Below are 15580 nucleotides of genomic sequence, written 5' to 3'. Positions count from 1 at the left end.
CAGTGAACACCACCACTATCACACTCACCACACTCACCATGCACTACCACACACTCACCACACTCACCATGCACTACCACACATTCACCACACTCACCATGCACTACCGCACTTTCACCACGCAGTGAACACCACCGCTCTCATACTCACCACACTCACCATGCACTACCACACACTCACCACACTCACCATGCACTACTATACATTCACCACGCAGTGAACACCACTGCTCTCATATTCACCACACTGTGCACTCACCACCGCCACCCATCACCACTCTCACGCGCTGCCTGTGCTCTGCTCTCACAGGACGTTCCGCTGCACCTTTCTCTGCTGCTGCTGCTGTTGCTGCTGCTGTTGCTGCTGCTGTTGCAGGTGGCAGAGTCGAGGACAGAGCAGCTGATTGGAGCTCAACCACACAAACACAGCACAACCACACACGTGATGACGAACACACACGACAACTCCACACTGATAACTCTACACTGATAACTCTACACTGATAACTCTATGCCACGGCATTTCTACCATAGCATAACTTCATTTTCTGACAGACACTCACGCCACACAGGTGACACAGCTGACGCAGGTGACGCACGTGACACAGGTGACACAGGTGACACAGGTGACACAGGTGACCCACACCCAGCACAGCCTATTGGGCTCGTCTGACGACCGTGGGTACTGGACCCTGAACAAGGCTTGGGCGCACGGCCCCACTCACTCACTTACTCACGCACGGCCATTCACACACTCACTCACACACTCACACACTCACTCACGCACGGCCATTCACATACTCACTCACACACTCACACACTCATTCACTCACACACTCACGCACGGCCATTCACACTGCATGCCCGCAGACGATGACGGTGGCAGACAATAACTATGTAGTGTTAGTAGTAGTAGGAGGAGGCTTTCGTGACCAATATCTAACCTATATAATTCATTTTTTGTCTGTCTGTCTGTCTGTCCGTCCGTCTGTCCGTCTGCGTACGCTCCCTTCCGGGGGATGTAGCTCTCGGACCGTGGGGTTCGCCGAGATTAAATTTTGCAGGTGGGCACGCCCCCGGCCCCGTGGTAAACTTAGGCATTTCCGATTTTTCGTCTCTAAACTTTAAATCGGACCGATTATCGATTTAGTGCGATTTCTCTTTATTTATTTATTTACTATTGCCGACCGGCATGCGGGAAGGCAGTTGCCCCTGGCAACGGGCGGTTGGCCCCTGGCAACGGGCGGCTGGCCCCTGGCAACGGGCAGCAACGGGGTGGACGCCATTTTTAATTCCCGTTAAAAATATGCGCACGCATTAACAAGCGACGCTGAGGTAAATTCATCAAAGTTTCACGTCCTCTTCACTCCCCCCCCCCCACCCCAATGTGTGCGATTACTATCATAGGGTTGGTAGATAAAAAAATTATAGCGATTAGACAGTATTATTGTAGTGCGGGGGGGGGGGGGGGTGACGGCCACAGCACCCAGCCTAGGCCGGGTGGGCAATCTAGGCGAGGCCGGAGGCTCTGCACAGTACTAGGCCTCGACACCCCACACGTCTTAGGCGACGACTTTGTGGTATAAACTCGATATACCCAGCGTTGCCCGGGGGAAAAATACATTTAAAATCTTCTGAAAACTTTAAAACATAACATACCAATGAAAATACAACTGTGTAATTAAAAATGTAAAACCGACCGCGCCAAGAATCGATTCTCTGAATCGCGCAAAGGAATCGAAGGTTGTAGATTCATTTAGAATCGCCGTTCCCATTTAATATAAGTTTGTTATAGAGTCGATATAAACTGCTACGAATGGGAAATATCCGGCGTTGACCGGGGCAAAAATACAATTAAAAACTCCTGAAAACTTTAAAACATAACATACCAATGAAAATAAAACTCTGTAATTAAACATGGAAACCTCCTACGCGCCAGGAATCAATTCTTTGAATCGCGCAAAGGAATCATCGAAGGTTGTAGATTCCTTTAGAATCGCCCTATTCCTGTTTAATATACATACGTGTCGCCACGTTTGCTTAACATTTCCAACACACACATTCACACATTTAGCTTTTACATTTAACATACAAAACGTCAGCATGTACTGCTGTCATCATAGGCAAAAAATGTATACACCCTCAACACTCTCCCTCGCCACTCTCCCTCACTCATCATCACCACTCTCCCTCACCACTCACTATCACTCACTATCACTCACCACTCACTATCACTGACCACTCACACTCACCCTCACCACTTACCCTCACAACTCACCCTCACCACTATTCCTCACTACTTACCCTCACCACTCTCCCTCACCAATCACCAATCACCCTCAAGCATACTTGGCGACACGTAAGTAAGTTTTTAAAACGGGAATAGGGTGAGTGGTGGTGGTGAGGGTGAGTGTTGAGGGTGAGTGGTGAGTGGTTAGGGTGAGTAGTGAGGGTGAGTGGTGAGCGTGAGTGGTGAGTGGTGAGCGTGACTGGTGAGAGTGAGTGGTGAGGGAGAGTGGTGAGGGAGAGTGGTGAGGGAGAGTGGTGAGGGAGAGTGGTGAGGGAGAGTGGTGAGGGTGAATGGTGAGGGTGAGTGGTGAGGGTGAGTAGTGAGTGGGGAGGGTGAGTGGTAAGTGGTGAGGGTGAGTGGTGATTGGTGAGGGTGAGTGGTGAGGGTGAGTGGGGAGGGTGAGTTGCGGTTGTTAGTAGTGATTAGTGAGGGGTGAGGGTGAGCGTGAGTGGTGAGGGTGAGTGGTGAACGGTGAGGGTGAGCAGTGAGGGTGAGTGGTGATTGGTGAGGGTGTGATTGGTGAGGATGAGTGGTGAGGGTGAGTAGTGAGGGTGAGTGGTAAAAGTGAGCGGTGAGGGTGAGTGACGGTTGTGAGAGGTGATTAGTGAGTGGTGAGGGTGAGTGGTGAGGGTTAGTGGTGAGCATGAGTGGTGAGGGTGAGTGTTGAGCGTGAGTGGTGAGGGTGAGTTGTGATTGGTGAGGGTGTGATTGGTGAGGATGAGTGGTGAGTGGTGAGGGTGAGTGGTGAGCGGTGAGGGTGAGTGGTGAGGGTGAGTGGTGATTGGTGAAGGTGAGTGGGGAGGGTGAGTGGCAGTTGTGAGTGGTGATTAGTGAGGGATGAGTGGTGAGGGTGAGCGTGAGTGGTGAGGGTGAGGTTGAGCGTGAGTGGTGAGGGTGAGTGGTGATTGTTGAGGGTGTGATTGGTGAGGATGAGTGGTGAGTAGTGAGGGTGAGTGGTGAGGTTGAGTGGTGAGGGTGAGTGGCGGTTGTGAGTGGTGATTAGTGAGGGGTGAGTGGTGAGGGTGAGCGTGAGTGGTGAGTGGTGAGGGTGAGTGGTGAGGGTGAGCAGTGAGGGTGAGTGGTGATTGGTGAGGGTGTGATTGGTGAGGATGAGTGGTGAGTGGTCAGGGTGAGTGGTGAGGGTGAGTGGTGAGCGGTGAGGGTGAGTGTTGAGGGTGAGTGGTGAGTAGTGAGGGTGAGTGGTGAGCGTGACTGGTGAGTGGTGAGGGAGAGTGGTGAGGGAGAGTGGTCCGGGTGAATGGTGAGGGTGAGTGGTGAGGGTGAGTGGCAAGTGGTGAGGGTGAGTGGTGATTGGTGAGGGTGTGATTGGTGAGGATGAGTGGTGAGTGGTGAGGGTGAGTAGTGAGGGTGAGTGGTGAGCGGTGAGGGTGTGTGGTTGATGTGAGGGTGAGTGGCGAGGGTGAGTGGTGAGGGTGAGTGGTGATTGTTGAGGGTGTGATTGGTGAGGATGAGTGGTGAGTAGTGAGGGTGAGTGGTGAGGGTGAGTGTTGAAGGTGAGTGGTGAGTGGTGAGGGTGAGTGGCAGTTATGAGTGGTGATTAGTGAGGGGTGAGTGGTGAGGGTGAGCGTGAGTGGTGAGGGTGAGCAGTGCGGGTGAGTGGTGATTGGTGAGGGTGTGATTGGTGAGTATGAGTGGTGAGTGGTCAGGGTGAGTGGTGAGCGGTGAGGGTGAGTGGTTGTTGTGAGGGTGAGGATGAGTGGTGAGGGTGAGTGGCAGTTGTGAGTGGTGATGGGTGAGTGGTGAGCGGTGAGGGGTGAGTGGTGAGCGTGAGTGGTGAGTGCTGAGTGGTGAGGGTGAGTGGTTAGAGAGTGGTTAGTTTTGAGGGTGAGTGGTGAGGTTGAGTGGTGAGGGTTAGTGGAGAGTGGTGAGTGGTGATTGGTCAGTGGTGATTGGTGAGGATGAATGGTGAGTAGTGAGGGTGAGGTTGAGTGGTGAGGGTGAGTGGTGGTTGTGACGGTGAGTGGTGAGGGTTAGTGGTGAGGGTGAGTGGTGAGAGTGAATGGTGAGAGTGAGTGGTGAGTGGTGAGTGGTGAGGGAGAGTGGTGAGGGAGAGTGGTGAGGGTTAGTGGTGAGGGTTAGTGGTGAGAGTGAGTGGTGAGGGTGAGTGGTGATTGGTGAGGGTGAGTGGTGAGGGTGAGTGGTGAGGGAGATTGGTGAGTGAGATTGGTGAGTGGTGAGTTGTGAGGGTGAATGGTGAATAGTGAGTGGGAGTGGTGAGTGGTGAGGATGAGTGGTAAATGTGAGTTGTGAGTGGTGAATGGTGAGGGTGAATGATGAGTACAGTCAATATGCACTGCTGTTATCATACCAGGTACCACCACCACAATATGTACTCCTCTCATCATAGCAGATACCACCACAGCAGTATGCACTGCTGTAATCATAGCAGGTTCCACCACAATATGCACTGCTGTAATCATAGCAGGTACCACCAGTCAGTATGCACTGCTGTAGTGATAGCAGGTACCACCTCAGTCGGTATACACTGCTGTAGTGATAGTAGATACTGCTATCGAGTTGGTAGATACCACTATAGTAAAGACTAAAACAGTCAGTATATACCACTACAGTCAGTCAATACTGCTACAGTCAGTATATACTACTATACAGTCAGTACATACTACCACGGTGAGTAGCTACTAGATACTATTATAGAGTGAGTAGATACTGCTATAGATTTTGTAGTTACTACTATAGTCAGTGGATACAACTATAGAGTCAGCAGATACTATACAGTTAGTCGTTACGAGTATATAGTCGGTAGATACTACTGTAGGCCCAGTAAATACTACTATGGTCAGTAGTTATTACAGTCACTAAATACTACTACACAGTCAGTAGCTACTACTGGCTCAGTAGATACTACGGTACAGTCAGTAGATACTACTACAGAGTCAATAGATACCACTTCCTCTGTTGTATGTAAGGTGTTGTTAGTATATATACCTACGAGGGGTAAAGATATTTTTTGAGGGGGGGGGGGAGACCACAATTTTCGGAAACATTTTGACATCAACTATTTACCCCACACTTTCTACAACTTTTTGGACTTGTGAAAGCCTCTTATATATTTGTTTGTGGAGAAATGTACAAACAGCCCACCGGGCTTTGACAATACCTTAGTATCTGTGTATATATATGTAAGGTTTTTAAGAAATATATTTTTCACCCGGGCAAAGCCGGGTACTTCCGCTAGTTATCCATAATAGGCTTTGGATTAGATTGTGTGAATATAAAAGTGTCGTTAAAGGCCCCATCACCCAACACAGCCAACTAGTAAGGTTTGTCACGTAAACAAAACATGCTAATTAGTGACTAGTACAACACTAAGCAGCTGTGTATTGAGAGTAAACCCACTACAACATCCACAACTCGAGTACAGCACTAAGCGGTTGTGTGTTGAGAGTAAACCCACTACAACATCTACAACTCGAGTACGGCGTTTCGCCGGTAATTACAACCGGCCTGATGTCCGTGTCAGGTGGTGGCGGGTTTAACGACACATTTACACAATCTCACCCACAACAATCCTCCATTGTCGATGTCACAATCCTCCTCGTCAATCGCAGTTAATCCGATGGGTGTCGTTGGACCGGGCCTCGTAGTAATCGAGCGAGGTGCCCGGTTGGGATTCGCGTGAACGCAGCGGCGGCTCCGTGTGCACGTCAACACCGGCAGCAGTGGCAGGGACGCGGTCTGGTGGGGGTGGTGGCGTGGGAATGTGCATCAAGGGTGGGAGACGGCTCCATTCGAGCGGTGTGCGTGGTAGCCGGCAGGGCCCCGCGTGGAGGGGAGAGGCCTCATCGCGGGGCGGTGGGCCCCTGGGTCCGGGTTGGGCAGCAGGATGGGCAGTGCCGTGGACGTGTGCACTCGTGGCAAGTCCAGCGAGTGGAGACGGAGCCTGGTGGAGTCGGAGCCTGGTGGAGTCAGCATTTAATCTCGTGTATTGACATCAGGGATGTCACTACACGGCGTGTGACGCACTCGCATCGCGGACATCACATATGTAGCAACATTGTGAATGTCACCGAGCAATGCCGGCTCTAGCAAGGCACGGCGTGTGATGCATTGCCATCGTGGACACCCCGTAGCTTGGTGTAGTACCAGCCCTAGTGAGGGCTTGGTGAGCGCTGGAATAGAGCAATGGTATCACGCGTGGCGTGCATTGCTGTCTCCTACCAGAGGGAGTGCCAGAGTGTCAGCCAGGGGACAAGGTTACCCTGGGCCATGACACTCTAGTTGACCCTGAAGGCACGTGACTGGTAAGTCTACATGGGGGCCCCCGGCGGGGAGGGGGCTAAGGGGTGGTCACGTGTCAGGGGAAAGTTGTCTTAAGGGAGTCTTAAGGGAGTCAAAAGAGAGCTAGAGCTCTCTAGAAGATGATCGTGGCCAAGGGCGGAGCCGGCCATGACCCGGGAGCATATAAGGCGGGTCCGGGCAAGGGTTATTGGTGTAAATAAATGTGTTGCTCCAAGAAGGACGTCTGCGACTCAGTTGAGCCCACTGCACTCGTAATCTTTTGCTTTAATTTTATCATTTTACACGATAAAGTCGATTTTAGTGCAACCATTAGGGTTTGGTTACGATGGTCCGAGCGCGATTCTATCCGGCAGAGCGGCCCTGGCCGCTGTTGACAGCGGGGGTTCTCCACCGTAGCTGTGCTGCAGATGCCTACGAGCGAGGCCGTGGATAGCAGCGGGTTGCGGAGACGACCAACGAGTCGGTGTGGAAGAGCCATCGGCTCCAAGGGCCACGAAGCCCTGGCGAGTCGTGATGAGGAGTGCAGCAGCAGCGGCAGCGGCGGCAGCAGCAGCAGCGGCAGCAGCAGCAGCGGGACCATCGGGGCTGCAGACTCCAGAAGGCCGAGAGCTTCTCTGCTCCTCGTCACCTGCCTGCTGTGGTGGTCTCGATTCGCACCATCGCAATCAAACACAAAGTAGAACCTGCGCTCGTGCTCATGAACAGTAGAATACGGCGTTACGTTCTAGTTAAGCGTTGGGGTGAGGTCGTCCCGCCAGCTCTACCGCTCGCCTGGGAGGAGGCATAACCAATCGAATCCCGCGGCCGGGTTCACTCTGAGCTCTGACCTCGTGCCCATTCCCTCGCTAGCTTCGTGCCGTCTCCCCCCTTCTCGCGTGAGCCCTGTGCGTCACGCTCCATCCTCCCACTCCACAAGAGCCTCCCAGGTGCTGCTGTAGACTTTGGCGGCTAAGGGATAAGGTTATTAAAAGGCATTCTGCATTTTCTTCACGGTGATCATTAACCATTAAAAGTCGGCGTGATTGTCATGTAAAACCCGCTGCTTGCTAATTGCTCCATTAAACATCTACTGCAGCCCTTGCCCGAGTCTGTTGGCAGTGCCTCGTGCTGTGGGTGGTCTCCGTGACCCCGTGGCCTTGCACAGACATTGCTGGGGAATGCGACGGTGCAAGTGTAGAGGTGCTAGACCAGTGGTTCTTAACCTTGTTGGAGGTACTGAACCCCACCAGTTTCATATGCGCATTCACCGAACCCTTCTTAATTGGAAAAATAAAATGTGATTTTTTCAAATTCAAAACATAGGCATATGTTTTACTGGTGCACAAAATGAACCGTGCATCAACATTGTGTTCAAAGAACAAAACCAGCAAAACATGATTTTCACACAAAAACTAAATACTTGATACAGCTGTCGTGGCTGTGACGGTTCCACCTGAAGACGGAGGCTTGTGTTGCTTCCGAAACGTCGTGAATTTTTTCATTTGTTTTATTTTACTTTTATTAATTTAAATTTTTTACCTACGTGACTTTACCGAAAAAAACCTAAGAGTATGAATCCTTGCAGTCACGAAAGCTTCAAATCTAGAAATAATGAATACTTACTGCAAATCAGGGCCCGATGTACAAGTCTTAATTCACTGGCCAGGTGGTGTTGGTCAGAAATGCCATGAGCTCTGTGGTATAGTGTTTTGATGAGATTATTATTTTGAGCTGGGTGGTAGTGGGAATCAGGTTTCAAGTAGGAATCTGTGTGGGTGGCTTTCCTGTAGACAGAATGTCCCAAGGATCCATCAGATCTCCTCTCAAACAGAACATCTAAGAATGGTAGTTTGCCATCTTTCTCCACTTCCATGGTGAATCTGATCCTAAAAAACCTAAGAGTATAAAAAAATACACACAGACAGCAGCAGCAGCGTAAACTACTCAATATCCAACTACTCACTATTTAACTATTTAACTCACTCAATATTTAAATTCGCACTATTAAACTCACTATTTAACTAAATATTTAACTCACTATTTAACTCACTTTTCAACTACGCACTATTCAACTCACTCTTCAACTCACTCACTATTCAACTCAGGGGCCGTCCATAAATGATGTCACGTGATTTTTGACGATGTATTACCCCCCCCCCTCGTCAAACGGCGTCACAAAAAGTCAGACCTCCCCTCAAATATGACGTCACAAAGCTCTGCCCCCCCCCCAAACCATATTTCCATTTTGAAAAGAAAACATGCTTCAAATCGCTTTAAACGATTGTCATTGTAGTGCGTATTTAATGTGGCGCTGCACCCTGATGTTGTAGGAGTGTTGTTATAACAATTAGTGTTGTTATAACAATTCCATATTTATTTAAAGTTGCGCATTTTGATGTGACGTCACATTTCTCAACCCCCCCCCCCTCGTCACACATCGTCACAAATGTCTGACCCCCCCCCACCCAAGGTGCGTGACGTCATTTATGGACGGCCCCCCACTCATTATTTAACTCACTCACTATTTAACTCACCCACTATTGAACTAAATCACTATTTAACTCACTCACTATTTAACTCACTCACTATTTAAATCACTCACTATTTAACTCACTCACTATTCAACTCACTTACTATTCAACTCACTCACTATTTCACTCACTCACTATTTAACTCACTCACTATTTAACTCACTCACTATTCAACTCACTCATTATTTAACTCACTCACTATTTAACTCACCCACTATTCAACTCACTCACTATTTACCTCACTCACTATTTAACTCACTCACTATTCAACTCACTCACTATTTAACTCACTATTCAACTCACTGACTCCGCTTCGCGTGCTCCTCAGCAAGGAGCCCCTCACGAGCCCCAGACCAGGGCCCCTGTCCCCTCACCCCGTGTCCCCCCTGTCCCCTTGTCCCCTCACCTGGTGGTGTCTGTGACAAGAAACAGAAGCCGCAGCTGTCACTCAACTAGCACGCCCCGCCCCCTGCCCCTCCTACAACCGCTTTGCTTCACCCCGTCTCCCACAACCCCTTCGCGCCCCTCCCCCCACAACCCCCCAGCCCCTACAACTCCTGCGTGCCCCTCCCCCCACAACCTCCCCGCCCCTCCCCCCTGCGCCGTGAACGGCATCGTGCTGGAAACCCCCTTGAGCAGCAGGCGACCAATCGGGGCGCGGGACGAGGCTCGCTGCCCCGCTCCGATTGGCCGCGCTCCGATCGCTCGCGTGCTCTGATTGGTACCTGGTGCGATGTGTAAACATCGCCACTGAGGAGACAAAGGCGGTCGGGCGTGGTGTTGGCCACCCACCCCCTCGTGTGCCGTGCTGGCCTTCATAGGTGCTCGCTAACAGCACTTGCCCCTACAGTCTGTTAAGGCTACACGGGGGATCTTTGTCTGTGTGAGTACTGTGCCAACTTGCTATGCTTTAGCCACCCGGCGCTCCGCTCGTTGTTGTGAGCGTCGCTCCTCCGCCCTCCATTGTTGGAGGACGACTGCCTCCAACTGCCCAGTAGCGTCCTTCACGAGACTCCTCCACAGAGGCTAATCTTGACACCGCTGGTACCAGTCATCGGCAAGTCCACTCAGCTCCACGTCCTCCTGTTCCACATCACTCCATCTCTTCTCTAGCCCGTGCCGCGCCCATTTATCCCCCTCTATCCAGCCAAACAAAAGCCATTTAGGCATGCGGTGACTGGGCATGCGGGCTACATGACCCAGCCAACGCAGCGCCGGATGAGCTCACCGATGGGACATTGTCCAGATCTTTCAAGGATTTGTGAGCTCCTCACACAATCCAGCCTGGTTAAACACAGGGTGGATCGTAGGCAGGCCAGCCTAAATGTTTCTAACCGGCGAAGATGCTCCATTAGGGGGGTCCACGTTTTGCAAGCGTAGAGAAGGGAGGGCATGACTGTGGCCGAGAAGACCTGAAGCTTCGTGCGGAGCGACAGACCCAGGTAGCTTCCACACAGCGTTACGCAACCGATGAAAAGATATTGCCGCTCGACTGATTCGGAGTGAGACCCCTCTGCTGTTAAACCGGAGCCAGTCATGAGCACACTGCCCAGGTATGGGAAACTCTCCACTCTCCACAACTACCCCATCACCATCATGGGACCTCCTTTGCAGGGCGCGTAAATACTTGGGGAATTGGATACTGACAGGATAGGCTCTGCTCGCAGAATATTTCCTCCGGGCTGCTTGAGACTTGGGGCGAATGTCACGGAAGGGGCTGGACATTTGCTCGGCTCTGCCACGGCGAGACGCGGGGGTGGGATGGTGGTTGGTGGTGCTCCCTTCCGCCGTGAGCCCGCGGCTGCCGTGTGCGCGTCTCGATCAACGAGACTCGTCCATATGCTTTGGGTCTTTCGGGAAAGTCACGTAGATGGGGACAAAAAATAATAAAAACTACGACGTTTCGATCCCAACACAAGCGACCGTTATCATGTAGAAAAAAGGGAGGGGGGGACCTCGTAGTTTTTATATTTTTACTTTTTTATGATTATTTTTACTTTTTTTATCCCATTTACGTGACTTTACAGAAAGACCCAAAGAATATGAATTCCTGCAGTGACGAAAGCTTTAAGTCAAGAGAATCATCAATTGACTGCAGTCGTCACGGCAGAGGCATCGTTACAAACAGATATTCAGTAAATTTGAAGAGTCTCGTGAAAATGCGGCAGCTTCAAATGTAGTTGGACGACTTCGATTCCGCACCGGGCAAGACGCCGCGTGCGTCTGGTGCCCTCGACTCCCACGTGCTCCTCTTGACGTCCCTCGCTGCCATTGCACGTGAGCAGCTCTCCCCATGCTTTCTTGGGCACCCACCTAAGCCACCCCAGACTAAGACTGGAGTGATCTCAAAGTTACAAACGTCTACGGGTGAGGCCCACTGTCTTCTAAGATCCAGGTCCGGTTCAATGCAGTACACAAAATCCGTGATCTGATCCCATCCGTAAAGGATGTCATTCCTGACTTACAGTACCCCGGTGTTTACAAATTGAGTTGTACCTGCGGTGACTGCTATATCGGGGAGACGAAACGACATATTTCTGACCGAATTCGCGAGCACAAATCATATTTGAAACACGGCAGAACGAATTCTTCGGCCGTAGCTGATCATTGTTTCAACACAGCGGGTTCTCATATTGTTTTCTCCGATATCAAAGTACATCTGCAAACCTCCCGGATACTACCAAAGATTTGTCCATGAAGCCATCCAGATATACAAACATAGACACAACTTCAACCGAGAGGATGGTTTCAAATTAAGCAATCATTGGAAAGATGTCATCAACCAAGTCAAACATCAGCTGCCACATGGCACTCTCTCCGTCCCCCTAACTCCCTGCAGCATAACAAAAGGCGGGTTAACTTAGCCCCCCCCCCCCCCCCTCCTGAACCTGTATACAATCTCGTGTCTCTTTGAGCTCTCTTCACTGGATACAGCAAGTTTGCTGTGATGGTTCCAGCTGAAGACGAAGCTTGTGTTGCCTCCGAAACGTCGTCATTTAATTCATTTTTTTTACCGACGTCACTTTACCGAAAGAAAACAAAGATTATGGGCCTCATTGTTGTCGTCAGGGGCAGAGCCTCCAGGGGGCGGGGCGTGGACAAACACGCGGTGACCTCATTGTTGTCGTCCCCAAGTGGTCACGGAGACCACCCACAGCACGAGGCACTGCCAACAGACTCGGGCAAGGGCTGCAGTAGATGTTTAATGGAGCAATTAGCAAGCAGCGGGTTTTACATGACAATCACGTCGACTTATAATGGTTAATGATCACCGTGAAGAAAATGCAGAATGCCTTTTAAGAACCTCATCCCTTAGCCGCCAAGTCTACAACAGCACCTGGGAGGCTCTTGCGGAGTGGGATTATGGAATTTCTCTCACTTGATACAGCTGTCGTGCTGTGACGGTTCCACCTGAAGACGGAAGCTTGTGTTGCCTCCGAAACGTCGTGATTTTTATTTTATTTTACTTTTATTAATTAAAAAAATGTATCTACGCGACTTTACCGAAAAAACCTAAGAATATGAATCCTTGCAGTCACGAAAGCTTCAAATCTAGAATTATGGCTCCTCCCAGGCGAGCGGTAGAGCTGGCGGGACGACCTCACCCCGACGCTCAACTAGAACCTAACGCCGTCTTCCACTGTTCATGAGCACGAGCCCAGGTTCTACTTTGTGTTTGATTGCGATGGTGCTAATCGAGGCCACCACGGCAGGCAGGTGACGAGGAGCAGAGAGGCTCTCGGCCTTCTGGAGTCTGCAGCCCCGATGGTCCGGCCACTGCCGCTGCTGCTGCACTCCTCATCACGACTCGCCAGGGCTTCGTGGCCCTTGGAGCCGATGGCTCTTCCACACCGACTCCTTGGTCGTCTCCGCTCCCCCACTGCTATCCACGGCCTCGCTCGTAGGCACCTGCAGCACAGCTACAGTGGAGAACCCCCGCCGTGAACAGCGGCCAGGGCCGCTCTGCCGAATGGAATCGCGCTCGGACCATCGTAACCAAACCCTATCGGTTGCGCTAGAATCTACTTTATCGTGTAAAATGTTAAAATTAAAGCAAAAGATTACGAGATTAAATGCCGCCTCCACCAGGCTCCGTCTCTGCTCGCTGCACTTGCCACGAGTGCCCACGTCTACGCCACTGCCCCTCCTCCTGCTGCCCAACCCGGACCCAGGGGCCCACCGCCCCGCGACGAGGCCTCTCCCCTCCAGGCGGAGCCCTGCCGGCTACCACGCACGCCGCGCGAGTGGAGCCGTCTCCCGCCCTCGCTGCACATTCCCACACCGCCACCCCCACCTGACCGCGTCCCTGCTGCTGCCAGTGTTGACGTGCACACGGAGCCGCCGCTGCGTTCACGCGAATCTCAGCCGGGCACCTCGCTCGATTACTACGAGGCCCGGTCCAACGACACCCATCGGATTAACTGCGATTGACGAGGAGGCTCGTGACATCGACAATAGAGGATTGTTGTGGGTGAGATTGTGTAAATGTGTCGTTAAACCCACCACTACCTGACACGGACATCAGGCCGGTTGTAATTACCGGCGAAACGCCGTACTCGAGTTGTAAATGTTGTAGTGGGTTTACTCTCAACACACAGCTGCTTAGTGCTGTACTCGAGTTGTGGATGTTGTAGTGGGTTTACTCTCAACACATAGCCGCTTAGTGCTGTACTCGAGTTGTAGATATTGTAGTGGGTTCACTCTCAACACACAGCCACTTAGTGCTGTACTCGAGTTGTAGATGTTGTAGTGGGTTTACTCTCGACACACAGCCGCTTAGTGCCGTACTCGTCACTAATTGGCAGGTTTTGTTTACGTGACAAACCTTACTAATTGGCTGTGTTGGGTGGTGGGGGGTTTAACGACACTTTTATATTCACGCAATTTAACCCAAAAGCCTCATGGATAATATTGGTCACGAAAGCCTCCTCCTACTACTACTAATACCGCTGCTGCGTGTTAAACAGAATCATGACAACAAAGAGAAGGAACCCGGAGACCCAGAGACAAGAAGCTGATTGGGGCAGTGGATGGCCTCTTCACGTCCACAGGTGGCCATGGGCCACGGGCGTCTGAGAGCATTCGGTGTTGTCTGCAAGCAGCAGCATCACAGAGCCTGTGCCAGTGTGAGCGCCACTCACTCATGGCCATTCAGCTGCAGCAGCATCGCAGAGCCTCTGTCAGTGTGAGCGCCACTCACTCATGGCCATTCAGCAGCAGCATCGCAGAGCCTCTGTCAGTGTGAGCGCCACTCACTCATGGCCATTCAGCAGCAGTATCACAGAGCCTGTGTCAGTGTGAGCGCCAATCACTCATGGCCATTCAGCAGCAGCAGCAGCAGCACAGAGCCTGTGACAGTGTGAGCGCCACTCACTCATGGCCATTCAGCAGCAGCAGCACAGAGCCTCTGTCAGTGTGAGCGCCACTCACTCATGGCCATTCAGCAGCAGTATCACAGAGCCTGTGTCAGTGTGAGCGCCACTCACTCATGGCCATTCAGCAGCAGTATCACAGAGCCTGTGCCAGTGGGAGCGCCACTCACTCATGGCCATTTAGCAGCAGCATCATCACAGATCCTGTGCCAGTGTGAGCGCCGTGCTGGCCTCTGTAGGCCTCAAAGAAGCCACCGTCATCGTCTGCGGGCATGCAGTGTGAATGGCCGTGCGCCCAAGCCCTGTTCAGGGTCCAGTACCCATGGTCGTCAGACGAGCCCAGTCGGCTGTGCTGGGTATGCGTCACCTGCGTCTCCTGTGTGGCGTGAGTGGTTGTCAGAGAATGCAGTTATGCTGCGGTAGAAATGGCGTGGCATGGAGTTATCAGCGTAGAGTTAGAGGTTTGGAGTTACGAGTGTCGAGTTAGAGGTGTAGAGTTATGAGTGTGGAGTTAGAAGTGTAGAGTTATCAGTGTGGAGTTAGAGGTGTAGAGTTACGAGTGTGGAGTTAGAGGTGTAGAGTTATCAGTGTGGAGTTAGAAGTGTAGAGTTATCAGTGTGGAGTTAGAGGTGTAGAGTTATGAGTGTGGAGTTAGAGGTGTAGAGTTATCAGTGTGGAGTTAGAGGTATTCAAGTGCGCATGACAGTCACTGGTGCTCAGCTACATTTAGGTGCAGTCCCCGGTGTGTCTGGACGTACGGGCATGTGGTTGTCATGTGTGTGGTGTGGTTGAGTTGTCCTGTGTGGCTGTTGTCGTCATGTGTGTGGTTGTGCTGTGTTTGTGTGGTTGAGCTCCATCAAGCTGCTCTGTCCTCGACTCTGCCACCTGCAACAGCAGCAGCAGCAGCAGAGAAAGGTGCCGCGGAACGTCCTGTGAGAGCAGAGCACAGGCAGCGCGTGAGAGTGGTGATGGGTGGCGGTGGTGAGTGCACAGTGGGGTGAGTGTGAGAGTGGTGGTGTTCACTGTGTGGTGAATGTGATCCAATCTCCGACCCCCAGGAACAGGTTTGCAGATATGCAGAGTATTTCTGTGAGGTCCTGCGGGATGGGACAACCCTCAGCCTGGATA

At 51.6% G+C, this 15580-nt stretch overlaps 1 protein-coding gene and 1 long non-coding RNA gene across 4 annotated transcripts in view; one reads left to right on the top strand and one right to left on the bottom strand.

The window, feature by feature from the left end:
* The window catches only part of LOC133345334 (uncharacterized), a 102185-nt gene extending 101745 nt beyond the window's left edge, over window positions 1-440 (top strand). For all 3 annotated transcript variants that reach the window (XM_061556010.1, XM_061556011.1, XM_061556009.1), the window contains exon 12: window positions 376-440. The gene's annotated coding sequence lies outside the window, so the exon portion shown is untranslated. The remainder of the gene's footprint in view (window positions 1-375) is intronic.
* Window positions 441-12263: 11823 nt separating this feature from the next.
* Window positions 12264-14820, bottom strand: LOC133345352 (uncharacterized). The gene is made up of 2 exons (XR_009755434.1): window positions 13590-14820; window positions 12264-13374 (listed from the first exon to the last, which is right to left on the bottom strand). It is a non-coding gene; the product is annotated as an uncharacterized LOC133345352 (long non-coding RNA).
* Window positions 14821-15580: the final 760 nt, after the last annotated feature.

This window comes from Lethenteron reissneri, chromosome 21 (assembly GCF_015708825.2).
Source record: "Lethenteron reissneri isolate LAM-NWPU_2019-01 chromosome 21, ASM1570882v1, whole genome shotgun sequence".
Taxonomy (NCBI): domain Eukaryota; kingdom Metazoa; phylum Chordata; class Hyperoartia; order Petromyzontiformes; family Petromyzontidae; genus Lethenteron; species Lethenteron reissneri.
This window is presented reverse-complemented; position numbering and strand designations above follow the sequence as displayed.